A 12,592-nucleotide genomic window follows, 5' to 3' on the forward strand; every position below is an offset into this window, starting at 1 on the left:
GAGCTCTTTCTTTAAAGTCTTCCATGAAAATATTTATTGAAATTGGATGGAGCGGTGATCCCATGGCTAGACCATCTGTTTGTTCATGTAATTAATCATTGAAATAAATTTACTGCAGGCAAATAGTCGTTATTTTGATGATAGAGTTTATCTTCATGTCAGTTCTGTATGATAGTAGTTGTCATACAGCAGTCGTTGTCTAGTAATGTGAAGGATTTATGAGGTCGGAACATTGGTAAATAGGTTCGTGAAGTCAAAACCGGCCAGAATATCCTGGGATCTGATGTGTAGTTTTCTAAGAAATCTGTCGAGTTTAGACATAGTGGATATAGGATAGATATCAGGAAGGTAGTTAATTGATGGCAAAGTGAGTTTATAGCACTGACGATAGGCCTTAAAGATAAATTAGGTTTGTGTACCTCAGTTGGTCTACAGATTTGATGGGTAACATTTATGTTGGTTATTAAGTTTTGGCTAGCTTTGCGTTGATCAAGTTTTATTTTTTAAGCTTGTTCAATGTTATTTTGATAAGTCTCTCTGTCTTTTAAGTAGAGTCATTGGTTATATTTTTGTATTGGCGTTTGTTTAGTAACTTCTTAATCTTCATGCCGTAGTCTTTTATGCCTAGAATGACTATACTGTTTCTTTTGTCTGCTGTTAGAGTCTTCATATTGTTATTTCGTTTTAGACAGTTCAATGCATTGCATTCCTTTTTAGTGCTGTTCGGTTTTTGGGATTCATGAGTATGGTGTAAATTTGATGTTGGAATTGTTCAACCATGAGTTTCAGTTATTTAAACAGTTGGGGCAAAGTGTAGACCTAGAATGAGAATTTATAGTATGAAGTCGCCAGGCAATAAGTAGAGGATGAAAAAGTACTGGTCTTTCTTGTAAGTTCTGTTTGATGATTTACTTATAAAGCAAAAACTATAAATCATTAGTTTTAATATTTTGATACTATAATATTATATCAATGCGATCTCTTGAGTCACCTCGTGGCACATCTTCTGGATAACATTCGCCTGTCATGGCGGCTTAACAACACGCTCCTAGCATGCTCATTTCTCCAACGTTCTATGGTGACAATTCATGGAATTATGACGTCATAGTATTTATTCCTTATTCTATTGCTTGGCGATCCCTAGCTGAAGCAGCATCCTTTGGTGAAAGGGGAATTATCAACGGACAAGGTACAAAGCTAGCAGAATAAAATATACAACCAGCCTCACCAAAACATTCTATTATAATCGAAGGTATCCTAGTACATAGAAATAATCACAACTAACCAAACAAATTAAAATATGTTACTAAATGCTAACATTATAAATCAAACGACTAATGAAGGGAGGTGTCCTAGTAAAGGATGCTAACTCCAAATATCTTAACACTCTGCTAAAAGAATGGACTAAGAATACTTTCAAACCAGTAATCATAAATATTACCTAGCCGGATAGCCTATGTTATTAGAGAAATAAAGTAAAACAGACGTAGAAGACGGGTTACAAGCAGTACAATGCTGCATCTTTCAACGCTATGGTCACGTAGCAACGGCTTATAAATCACAGCCAAGATGCATAGCTTGTGGTCTAAACCAGAACGTAAAACAATACTCTAAAACACACGAACCAAAATACTGCAATTATAATCAAAAATTTCAGTGATAAGTATAAATAATGCACTAAATCTATTAAAAAAACTTATTTAATATAAGGATCAACAGATTAGCCCAACACCTAAAAAAAAAATGTTACAGACAAGCAAAACATCACACATACAAACATATACAACTAAGATTCCTCTCCTACAAACTCCTAAAATCTCGATAGCATACACATCACTAGCCTTCAACGAAACAACAAACATACCACCGCAAGAATTAACAAGCCAAGAAACTAAAGAAAGTACAGGGGACAGCAAGAACAATAAAGAAAACATGAAAATCTTGAAAAATGTGGTATACGAATTGGTTTCAGAAATTGGCAACCCATGAAAGGAAGAAGACTTCACTACAATAATGATAAAATTGCAAAGAAACACCTAAAACAGATATTTCAGCTAATAATATATAAAATGGCAGCTTACTTTTGTTACAAATAATGAATAAATTCACACTTCTCCACATCAACATCCAAGTCAGCCTAGCTTCCATGCGGCATTAAATCGAACATCTAATAAGTTGTACTAAAGCGGATATAATAATATTCACAAAGACTATGATTGTTTGCTTGTTTGTAATTGAGTACAAAGCTACACAAAGGGCAATCTGTATTGTGACCACAACGAGTATCGTAACCCGGTTTCTAACGTTGTAAGTCCGCAGATATACTCTTATGCTACGTGTGGACAAAGACTATGATGGAAAAACGTAACAGATATAATATAATTTACAAATTCGTTTAGAATAAATTATGAAGGCAATAAGTCTAAATCTCACAAAAAAACAACAACACAATCTCAACGATAATTGTTATTTCTTACATCAGCAACATAATAAAATCGGAACTAAAACAGGCCATCATACAATCGTCATTTTCGATCAAAATAAGTTTGAAAGAATAATTTTTTGAAAGTACAGTCCGTTTGGGTTTAGTATCCATCATTTGTACCAAGAATATTTAATTCACCACGGAGAATAGTGTTAACCAACGTTATCTCAAAACGAAACGTGATTTAAGAATTGAAATACTCGGCATACAGTAAAATCTAAATAGGAGAGGCTCAAAGACGTATTAGAATTAATGAACTTGCACGCAAACACTAAGTATGTGGGATAAAACAAAACGCACTATTGCAAAACATTACATCCACCACCGCAGCGCTCAACGTTAGGAATATATCATGCTCATAAGTAATTGAAACTTTATCAAGAACCAACATTACAAAGAACAGTACTGTACAGAAGCCCTATAAACAAGTGAACATGAACAGACTTCGGATTAGTACCTTTAGGGTATGTATGTTTGTGTAGGAGTTGATCAAGACATACCCTTTTCTTTTATTTAGTGTTTTAGGAAACTGTAACAGTATAGGTATATATATATATATTCACATACGTAACGATATGCATCAAAAATCGTTTGTTTTTTAGAATTTCGCGCAAAGCTGTTCGAGGGCTATCTGCGCTTGTCCCCCTATTTTAGCAGTGATAAACTAGAGAGAAGGCAACTAGTCATTACCACCCACCGCAAACTCTTGGGATACTCTTTTATCAACGAATAGTTGGATTGACCGTTACATTATAACGTCCCCACGGCTGAAAGGGCGAGCATGTTTGGTGCGTCCGGGATTCGAACGCCTTAACCACGTGACCATGCCGGACCTATAAAAATCGTACATATCAAAATAAACCTGAATTTATAAATGCAGATGAATATCTATCAAAATATTTATTTATTTATTTATTGTTACGTATGATAATTTGTCTCGTACGAGTTTTCGATTTATTATGTAACGTATGATAACGTATTACGATTCTAAATAGCTGAAAATTTGAATTTAAATTTAGAAGTTAATTGAATGTCCGTATGAACAAAATTTATGATATCTGCCAACAAGATTGACATACATATATTAATATAGAAACAGCAATACAATATATAATAACGGTTATTACAAATAATGGTTTATGTGCAACAGCTTTACAAACTCTCAAACAATAATGAGTCTTCTATCTTGTCTGAAACTGAGTACTTTATCGACAATTAACAAAGCGAATTCTATGTTGATATTGTTCCATTTTGCTTAATGGCTAACCTTACGCCGTTTTACCAGCTGGCTTTTCTCCGATGAGGATACCTAATGTTCTCGTATAAATACTAAAGTCAGAAGTTAAACGGTTTGCAAAGATCAGAATCCGTAAACGTTATTAGTCAAATATCTGTAGTTTTCCGATAAACAAGCGTTTATCAAAATTATAGCTTCCGATGCTTATAGTATACTGACTTTAGCGAACCAACAATATATTAAACTGCCTGTCCGTGTATTGATTTATAAACTTTAAGAAGACGTTATCGAAAATTCATTTGGCAACAACACTGGCAGTCACTAGTATTACGTATACACATAGTACATTGTTAATCCTTAGGTTCAAGAATCTTCTACAAATTTAGAGAACAAGCCGTGCTTTGGCAATGCACATTTATCAATATAAGTTACATGCATTTCCAAATATATACTTAACTGAAACAAATATTAAAATAAATACTTAATAGTAAATTCATTACAATATATATTGCTCACACATCCATTCAATTTGCGATGACGACGTAAAAGTCCTAAAGTATTGTCATAAGGGACAGATATGAATGCCAGCTTTCGACGTCATTGTCTGGAGTGTCCTAAGATTGCCTTCGAAATTTGACAGAGACCAATGAAATATTGTGGAAAAGATATAGGAACTCTTGTGAAGACACTATATAAACGCTGACCACTGTTACACTGCCGATGAGTCTTATCGATGCATGTTATATTTGTGTGAAATTAGTAAAACAATTAAAAAATATGAAAGGTACAAACATGGGCATATAAAGACCCTTATAAAGTAATATTAGAGTCAGATCTGAATACCAATCCCCGTATATCATTACCCAGGGAGCCGTTATGGTGGCTTTGAAATTTTATAAAAATCAGTAGAATAGCAAGATCTACATAAGGGTGAGGAAATGGTATAACCAAAGGCCAACCTCTATGGCATTTCTCGAGAAACCTTTAGTATGTGTCAACTTTGCTTGAGACCTGTCAAAAAGGCGTAGGTGTAAGACATATAAACACAGATTTTCTGCTTCGTACACACGTATGTACATAAAATCGTCATTCGATTCAATGTAATATCGCTATTTCGTCTTGTTTGTTTTGAATTTCGCACAAAGCTACACGAGGGCTATCTGTGCTAGCCGTCCCTAATTCGAACCAAACAATTTTGCCGAGCTCTTTTTCTTCTTAACAACAGATTTGGCCCGGCATGACCAAGCGTATTAAGGCGTGCGATTCGTAATCTGAGGGTCGCGGGTTCGAATTCCGGTCGCACCAAACATGCTCGCCCTTTCAGCCGTGAGGACAATATAATGTTACGGTCAATCCCACTATTCGTTGGTAAAAGAGTAGCCCAAGAGTTGGCGGTGGGTGGTGATGACTAGCTGTCTTCCGTCTAGTCTTACGCTGCTAAATAAGGGAAGGCTAGCACAGATAGCCCTCGAGTAGCTTTGTGCGAAATTCATAAACAAACAAACAAAAACAATATACTTATTTTCATCGGATATGTTATGAGAGATGGAAGACAATGATAATGTTAGTTTATTTGAAAATCCAGATTATAAATTATTTGTTAGTGAAAGCCCTTTTAAAACAGGGAGTGGAATGGCTCTTTATAAAAGTGATGAGTGGTACTAAAGACGTAAAAGCTGGTGTATAAGAGGTTCAATATATGTATGTATATATATGGACTATAATCAAGAGTTTCAAAGGCAAAAAGTTTTTAAAACTGACTGTTTATTGGGGAAATGTTTTAAATGGTAAATTATGTATTGAGACCATGACTATTGTTAACAACGATATTAATACAATAATTATTTCATAAAACTGGATATGGATTATGTCTAGTCAGTTAGTGGAGGAGAAACCAGACCCCTCATAGCCAGGTGGTTAAGGACTCGACTCGTAATCCGAGGGTCGCGGGTTCGAATCCCCGTCACACCAAACATGCTCGCCCTTTCAGCCGTGAGGACAATATAATGTTACGGTCAATCCCACTATTCGTTGGTAAAAGAGTAGCCCAAGAGTTGGCGGTGGGTGGTGATGACTAGCTGTCTTCCGTCTAGTCTTACGCTGCTAAATAAGGGAAGGCTAGCACAGATAGCCTTCCAGTAGCTTTGTGCGAAATTCATAAACAAACAAACAAAAACAATATACTTATTTTCATCGGATATGTTATGAGAGATGGAAGACAATGATAATGTTAGTTTATTTGAAAATCCAGATTATAAATTATTTGTTAGTGAAAGCCCTTTTAAAACAGGGAGTGGAATGGCTCTTTATAAAAGTGATGAGTGGTACTAAAGACGTAAAAGCTGGTGTATAAGAGGTTCAATATATGTATGTATATATATGGACTATAATCAAGAGTTTCAAAGGCAAAAAGGTTTTAAAACTGACTGTTTATTGGGGAAATGTTTTAAATGGTAAATTATGTATTGAGACCATGACTATTGTTAACAACGATATTAATACAATAATTATTTCATAAAACTGGATATGGATTATGTCTAGTCAGTTAGTGGAGGAGAAACCAGACCCCTCATAGCCAGGTGGTTAAGGACTCGACTCGTAATCCGAGGGTCGCGGGTTCGAATCCCCGTCACACCAAACATGCTTGCCCTTTCAGTCGTGGAGGCGTTATAATGTATCAGTCAATCCCACTATTTGTTAGTAAAAGAGTAGCCCAAGAATTAGCGATGGGTGGTGATGACTAGTTGCTTTCCCTCTAGTCTTACACTGCTAAATTAGGGACGGTTAGCGCAGATAGCCCTCGTGTAGCTTTGCGCGAAATTAAAAAAAAACGACAAAGAAATAATCACTCGGACAAAACAAAGAAACGAAGAGAAACCTTTCTTCAAAATGATTTAAATGATTTCTATGTCATTGGTTAAAGAGAAAACCTAGTAATGAGAATATAGCTATAAGAATTGAAGACATTTTAAAAAGAGTAATGAAGAATATTGAAAATGATCTGACTCATGTATGTCTTAATTCTTTCATAAAAGTCAAAAGTTTTAAAGGTTATAAAATGATAGAGGATAAAGTGCAAAGCCTGATAAAAAAGGTTCTGGGACAGTATGTGTGTACGTATGTGTGAGAGGAGCGCTTGAGGATGGAAGAGTTGGTAACATTATGTCGATTTTTTAAGGCGGTTATAAAAAATTTCCTGAATATTTTAGATCAGTTAGTCTTGCTTCTGTAGTTGGAAATATTTTAGAGAGTTTAATAAATCAATGCTTTTAAAATTGTTTGGTAAAATACGAGGATTCAACAAAGAGAAATCTTGCTTTACTGCCATTTTACCCTTTTTGCACTGATGCTACCCACTAAATCAATGATGAAGATGTTTCGATTTGGTGTACTTAAATTTAGAGAAGTGATTTTGATAAGTTGACACGTAGATGATTAACTTAAAGAAATCTCATTGGGTTGAAGGGTTGATGAGTAAGGGAAGGTAAAAAGTGGTTATTAATGGAGCCCTGTCAAACTGGACTTTTTCTACTACAATGCAGGTGAATCTATACTTGGGTTTTTACTCTTTCTTATATACATTATTATGACTATAACTGATAAATTAGCGACGTTGCTGATTACATTAAACTCTCGAGTGTTTCTAGTTATCTCTGAAATACTGAGATACTACATAATGACTTAAACCAATTGGTAAATTGGACAAATAATCGGTTAATGATTTTTTTACAGTATTTACAAGGTAATGGATGTATTTAGATTATCATAAACTGGATCATACATTGCATATAGATGAAAATCCAATGTATAACATGGCTAAAGAAAAAATCTCAGTTTGATGACATTTAAGCTATTCAGACAGCATTCTGTTGTTAGTGGGGAAACTAATAAAAGAAGATGATTATATAATCATACAATTTCTAGTTGAATCTCAGTTCTGGTATTGTTACCGATTCTTTTCTTTTTACCCAGGAAGGTTATAGATTTATTGGATAAGAATACAAAGTAAGGCCACTAGTAGAAATAAAATAATTTATTTCATGTAGATTGACAAAATATCTTATCTTACTGTCGCTTGAAGTTTACAAGATTAACTGAGGAATTGGTAATGTAGTACAGGAAAGTACTGTTAGCTTTCCACATCTTTCTTTAAGAAGTAAATTTTTTAAATTATGTAATTTTTATAATTCTTCGTTTGAGCACACAGAGGCAGTAAAACTAGCTTTCCTTTTTCTTATGTGGCTAAATGGTTTTAGTGAAGGCAGTATGCTTATCTAGTTTTCTTACAGTAATAACAGTGTTGATTTTTAATTAGTGAGCTGATGTAATTATATTAGCAAATTAGATAATAGTTGCGAATGGAATCGCCCTTGGTCTTCTTTGTTTATAAGCTAGCTGATATAAAATGAACAAGTAATTGTTTTCTTAATTAAGTAAGTAATTTTCTTAAGTAATTGTTAAAAATCTGAGGGTTTATTGACATATATAAGACAGTGTTTGGAGCTTAAAATGAAAGAGTTCTTTACTTGCCAAGAAATTCTTAAGTTTACTTATGGAATTAAAGTTGACTCTCGTTTTTATTTACGTGGTTATCTTGATGTATTTATTTATAGGTAATCAACTTGTTCATTTTCACCGTAAGTGAGCAATGGAACTGTTTCATGGGATACTACAGTGTCATTATAGATGTAGTGAAATTAAACCAAAGGTTAGCCTTTTCTTTTACATTGTAAAAAAAAAAGAATGATCTCTTTTTATATTTTTGTGTAACTTACAAGGGAAGGAACTGGGACTAATTATGACTCAACTAGTCCTCAACTTTGTACTTAAAATACAGCATTTTAAGCACTATTGCTGTTGTTTTTATTAGTTATCACCATTAGATTCCATCAAGGAACATAGGGCCGCAATCGCTTGCAGATTCTTCAACAGGTATTTAAGTGAGTAAGTTGTTAGCCCGCTGCACCGAGCCGTCCCTAATTTAGTAGTGTAAGACTAGAAGGAAGGCAGCTAGTCATCACCACCCACCACCAACTCTTGGGCTACTCTTTTACCAACGAATAGTGGGATTGACCGTCACAGTATAACGCCCCACAGCTGGGAGGGCGAGCATGTTTGGCGCGACGCGGGCGCGAACCCGCGACCCTCAGCTTACGAGTCGCACGCCTTACGCGCTAGGCCATGCCAGGCCCATTGCTGTTGTAATGTAGTGAATTTTTGGATGTTGTAAAATGTAAAAGAGTTATTACATATTGGTACTTTGTGTACATACACTGTTGGCCAAAATCTTAAGACCAATGAACATAAAGAAAAAATATGCACTTTGCGTTATTAGACTCAACCACTTATTTGAGTAGAGCTTCGAAAGATGAAAATAAGAAAATATGAAAATTTTTAGCATTTAATAGGGAAAATGTGAGCACAATGAAATTAGCCTAAATACTAGCTGGTCAAAAGTTTAAGGCTATACCAAAAATAAGTCCTAAACAGGGTAGAAAATACCCAACAAGAGGTCTCAGTAGTGAGTTGCCCGCATTGCAAATAACTTCAAACATTCGCTTTGGCACGGTTGATATAAGCGTTTGCAGAAGACTGGCTGGAATGTTATTCCAAGTTGTGAAAATGGCTTCAGGAAGACCGTGCACTGTTTGGAATTGACCTTCCATTTCTATAGACTTCCCTTGCCATTTACCCCCAAACATTTTCAATGGGGTTCAATTTGGGCGAACACGCTGGATGGTCCAAAAAATCACGTTATTCGCCATGAAAACGTCCTTTGTCCTGCAGGCATTGTGGATTGCAGCGTTGTCCTGCTGAAAGACCCAGTCACTTCCATAAAAATGCGAGGGTCTTCAGTCAATAAGGATGCTCTCTTCAACATGCCAATGGAGCCAGCTGCTTTTGACGCCCCTGTATAACCTGAAGCTCCATTGTTCCATAGAAAGAGAAAGGACCCCAGATTATGATGGAACCTCCTCCACTGTGTCGTGTGGAAAATGTCTCCGGTGAGATATCCTTATCGTGCCAGTAATGTTGAAAGTTATCTAGACCATTCAGGTTAAATTTTTTCTCATCAGAGAACAAAACCTTCTTCCACTTTTCTACGTCCCATGTTTGGTGCTTCTCAGCAAAGTGTAACCGAGCTGTTTCGTGGTGTGGAAGGAGGCGTGGCTTTTGAAGACGTTTACGGTTTTTACAGCCTTTCTCTTGTAGATACCGTCTTATTGTTCTTGAACTGTATTTGCGTCCGTAAGGGCCTTAATTTGGTTCGACGATCGGCTGGTATATTTAGGCTAATTTCATAGTGTTCCCATTTTCCCTTTTTTATGCTAAAAAGTTTTTATTGCTATTTTCCCTTTTCTTATTTTCATCTTTCGAAGTTCTACTCAAATAAGTGGTTGAGTCTAACAACGCAAAATGCATATATTTTCATGTTCATTGGCTTTAAGATTTTGGCCAGAAGTGTATTTATCTTACCTCCTTCTTTGTGGTTCAACTGTCTTAACACGTCAGGAAATCTTCACCCAAGTTCGAAATTCAAGAACTTTCATTTATTTAACTAACATAATTTTTTCCGTTTTCTTGGTTATCCGGTATTACAATACGATAAATACTTCTGATTCATTTGTGCTAAATTATGAATAAAACAAGACAAGAGAACACAAGTTTAGAGTTCAACAACAACAACAAAAGAGACTAGTTTTGGTTTTGAATTTCGCGCAAAGCTATCTGCCCCAGCCGTCCCTAATTTAACAGTGTAAGACTAGAGGGAAGACATCTAGTCATCACCACCCACCGCCAACTATTGGGCTACTCTTTTACCAATTAATAGTGGAATTGACAGTAACATTATAACGTCTCCACATCTGAAAAGGAAAGTATGTTTGGTGCGACGGGGATTCGAACCCACGACCCTCGGATTACGAGTCGAGTACCTTAACCACCTGGTCATGAAAAAGAAAAAAGACTACCCTCCAGTTAAACTACCTTCATTTTATAAACAGATGATTAAATTACGTACTTTTTTAAAAATTCGTTTTAGATTGTTTTTTTATTCTTGAAATAAAACACAAGTAAAACATTTCATTTAATAAACAAGATTATGGATATATTTCACATGTAAAAAACAAACAACAATGTTAGCTACACCTAATTTTAAATTGATAAACTAAACGGAAGGCAACCATTAAACAATATTTACTGCCAACTTTTGGTTTTCTTTTGTGTGACTGAATAGTGGGATTTAACCATCATTCTGGTAATGTGCTCACGCCCCTACATTCAGTGGCGTAGCTTGGTTTTTCACTTGAAGGGCAGAAAATTTTAAAGGGGTAATAAATTAAAAAGCTGAAATTGGTCTAAATTTTTAATAAAGTGATCATTAAAACAAATCAAACCAATGTACTATTGTTTATAGAGGTTTGATTTTGTTGTTAAATGATAAAAAACGAATGTATTACACATTAAATCTGAAAAATAATATGTGAAAAATATGTCTATATATTTAGGGGGTCGAGCCCTCTTTCTCCCACCCCTTGATTAAACTCCTGCCCGAAAAATTTGCATGATGCAAACTGTTAACTTTCAGGTTCATTGTCTGAACACGTGAATCAACTAGGCCGCCTTAGAGTGGTACAGCGGCATGCCTTCGGACTCACAAGTCGGGTCTCGATACCAGTGATAGGCAGATCACAGATAACCCATTGTGTAGCTTTGTGCTTAATTTCAAACAATTCAACTAGACCATGTTCAGACATTGATTATCTAAATATCTAAATTATCTAAATACTGTGTTAATATTATGATGCCCTATTTTAAAGTAAGAAATACCCACTTAAGCATTATTTACATATTCTCCTCTTAAAACAGTTTATATCGACCGAAAACTAAATAATATACAAGTGTTTGTTTCTAAAACTATTTCTATAACAGTGATCCTGAAATTATTAATGGTGTACATGGTCTTCTTGGTTAGAAAATAACTTCTACATTTGGATCTTGCAAAGGATCAAGAAATATTTAAAACCCTCTATATTTTTGCTGGTTATTGTAAAACTTAAAATAAATAATTTATTATGTTCCTGTGTTGTGTGTTTTTTTGAAACCTTTTCTACTCCTATGTGGTTGTTGTGAATAACCTAAATAATTTGTTTGTGCTGCAATCAACTTGAAATTGTGATTAATCTAAATATTTTATCGTATTTAGGACTGCTTGACATTGAGAACAACCTGGACATTCTGTTCCTGTAGGTGTCAGTTTAAACTATGAATAGACTTCACTTTCTGAGCTTGTTCTAGTTAACCCAAGTTTTGAAAAACTGTACCTTCTGCTTTGTGAAAGTTTCAAATTTTTAGTAACTAAAATGTCTCTTTTTTGTTTTAGTTCCTAAAACGTAAAGCTATTCTCATCACTAGACAAAACCCATTAACAAATAGGAATGCAAAAGTTCTACCACCTACATGTCTATTTCTGACTAACATGTTAAATACTCATTAAGACTAGCTTTTAACGAGTTATCTAGCAAGAGTGAAAATAGGTTGTGACCCACCCTATAGATATATGTCACACTTCCTATGGGTGTAGCACAGACCATAAATAGCTGCATCCTATCTTAAAGATTATGACTAAGTACATAAATTTATGTCAAACGTTTCAAAAGTTTATGAATAAAAATATTTTTGAAGTGAACTACTTTATGATATCTGCATGCAAAACGTGTAAGTGCGGTAGAATGTACTAATATAAATAATTTTATAGGGTATAAGTACAAGACTGAATACTGAACTCAAGTAGTTTATTCTCCAATACACTATTGCAACAACACCCTCCATCGAGTAACAGACCCAACTTCATTGAATTTGAAAGTTAA

This window comes from Tachypleus tridentatus, chromosome 2 (genome assembly GCF_004210375.1).
Source record: "Tachypleus tridentatus isolate NWPU-2018 chromosome 2, ASM421037v1, whole genome shotgun sequence".
NCBI classification, from domain to species: domain Eukaryota; kingdom Metazoa; phylum Arthropoda; class Merostomata; order Xiphosura; family Limulidae; genus Tachypleus; species Tachypleus tridentatus.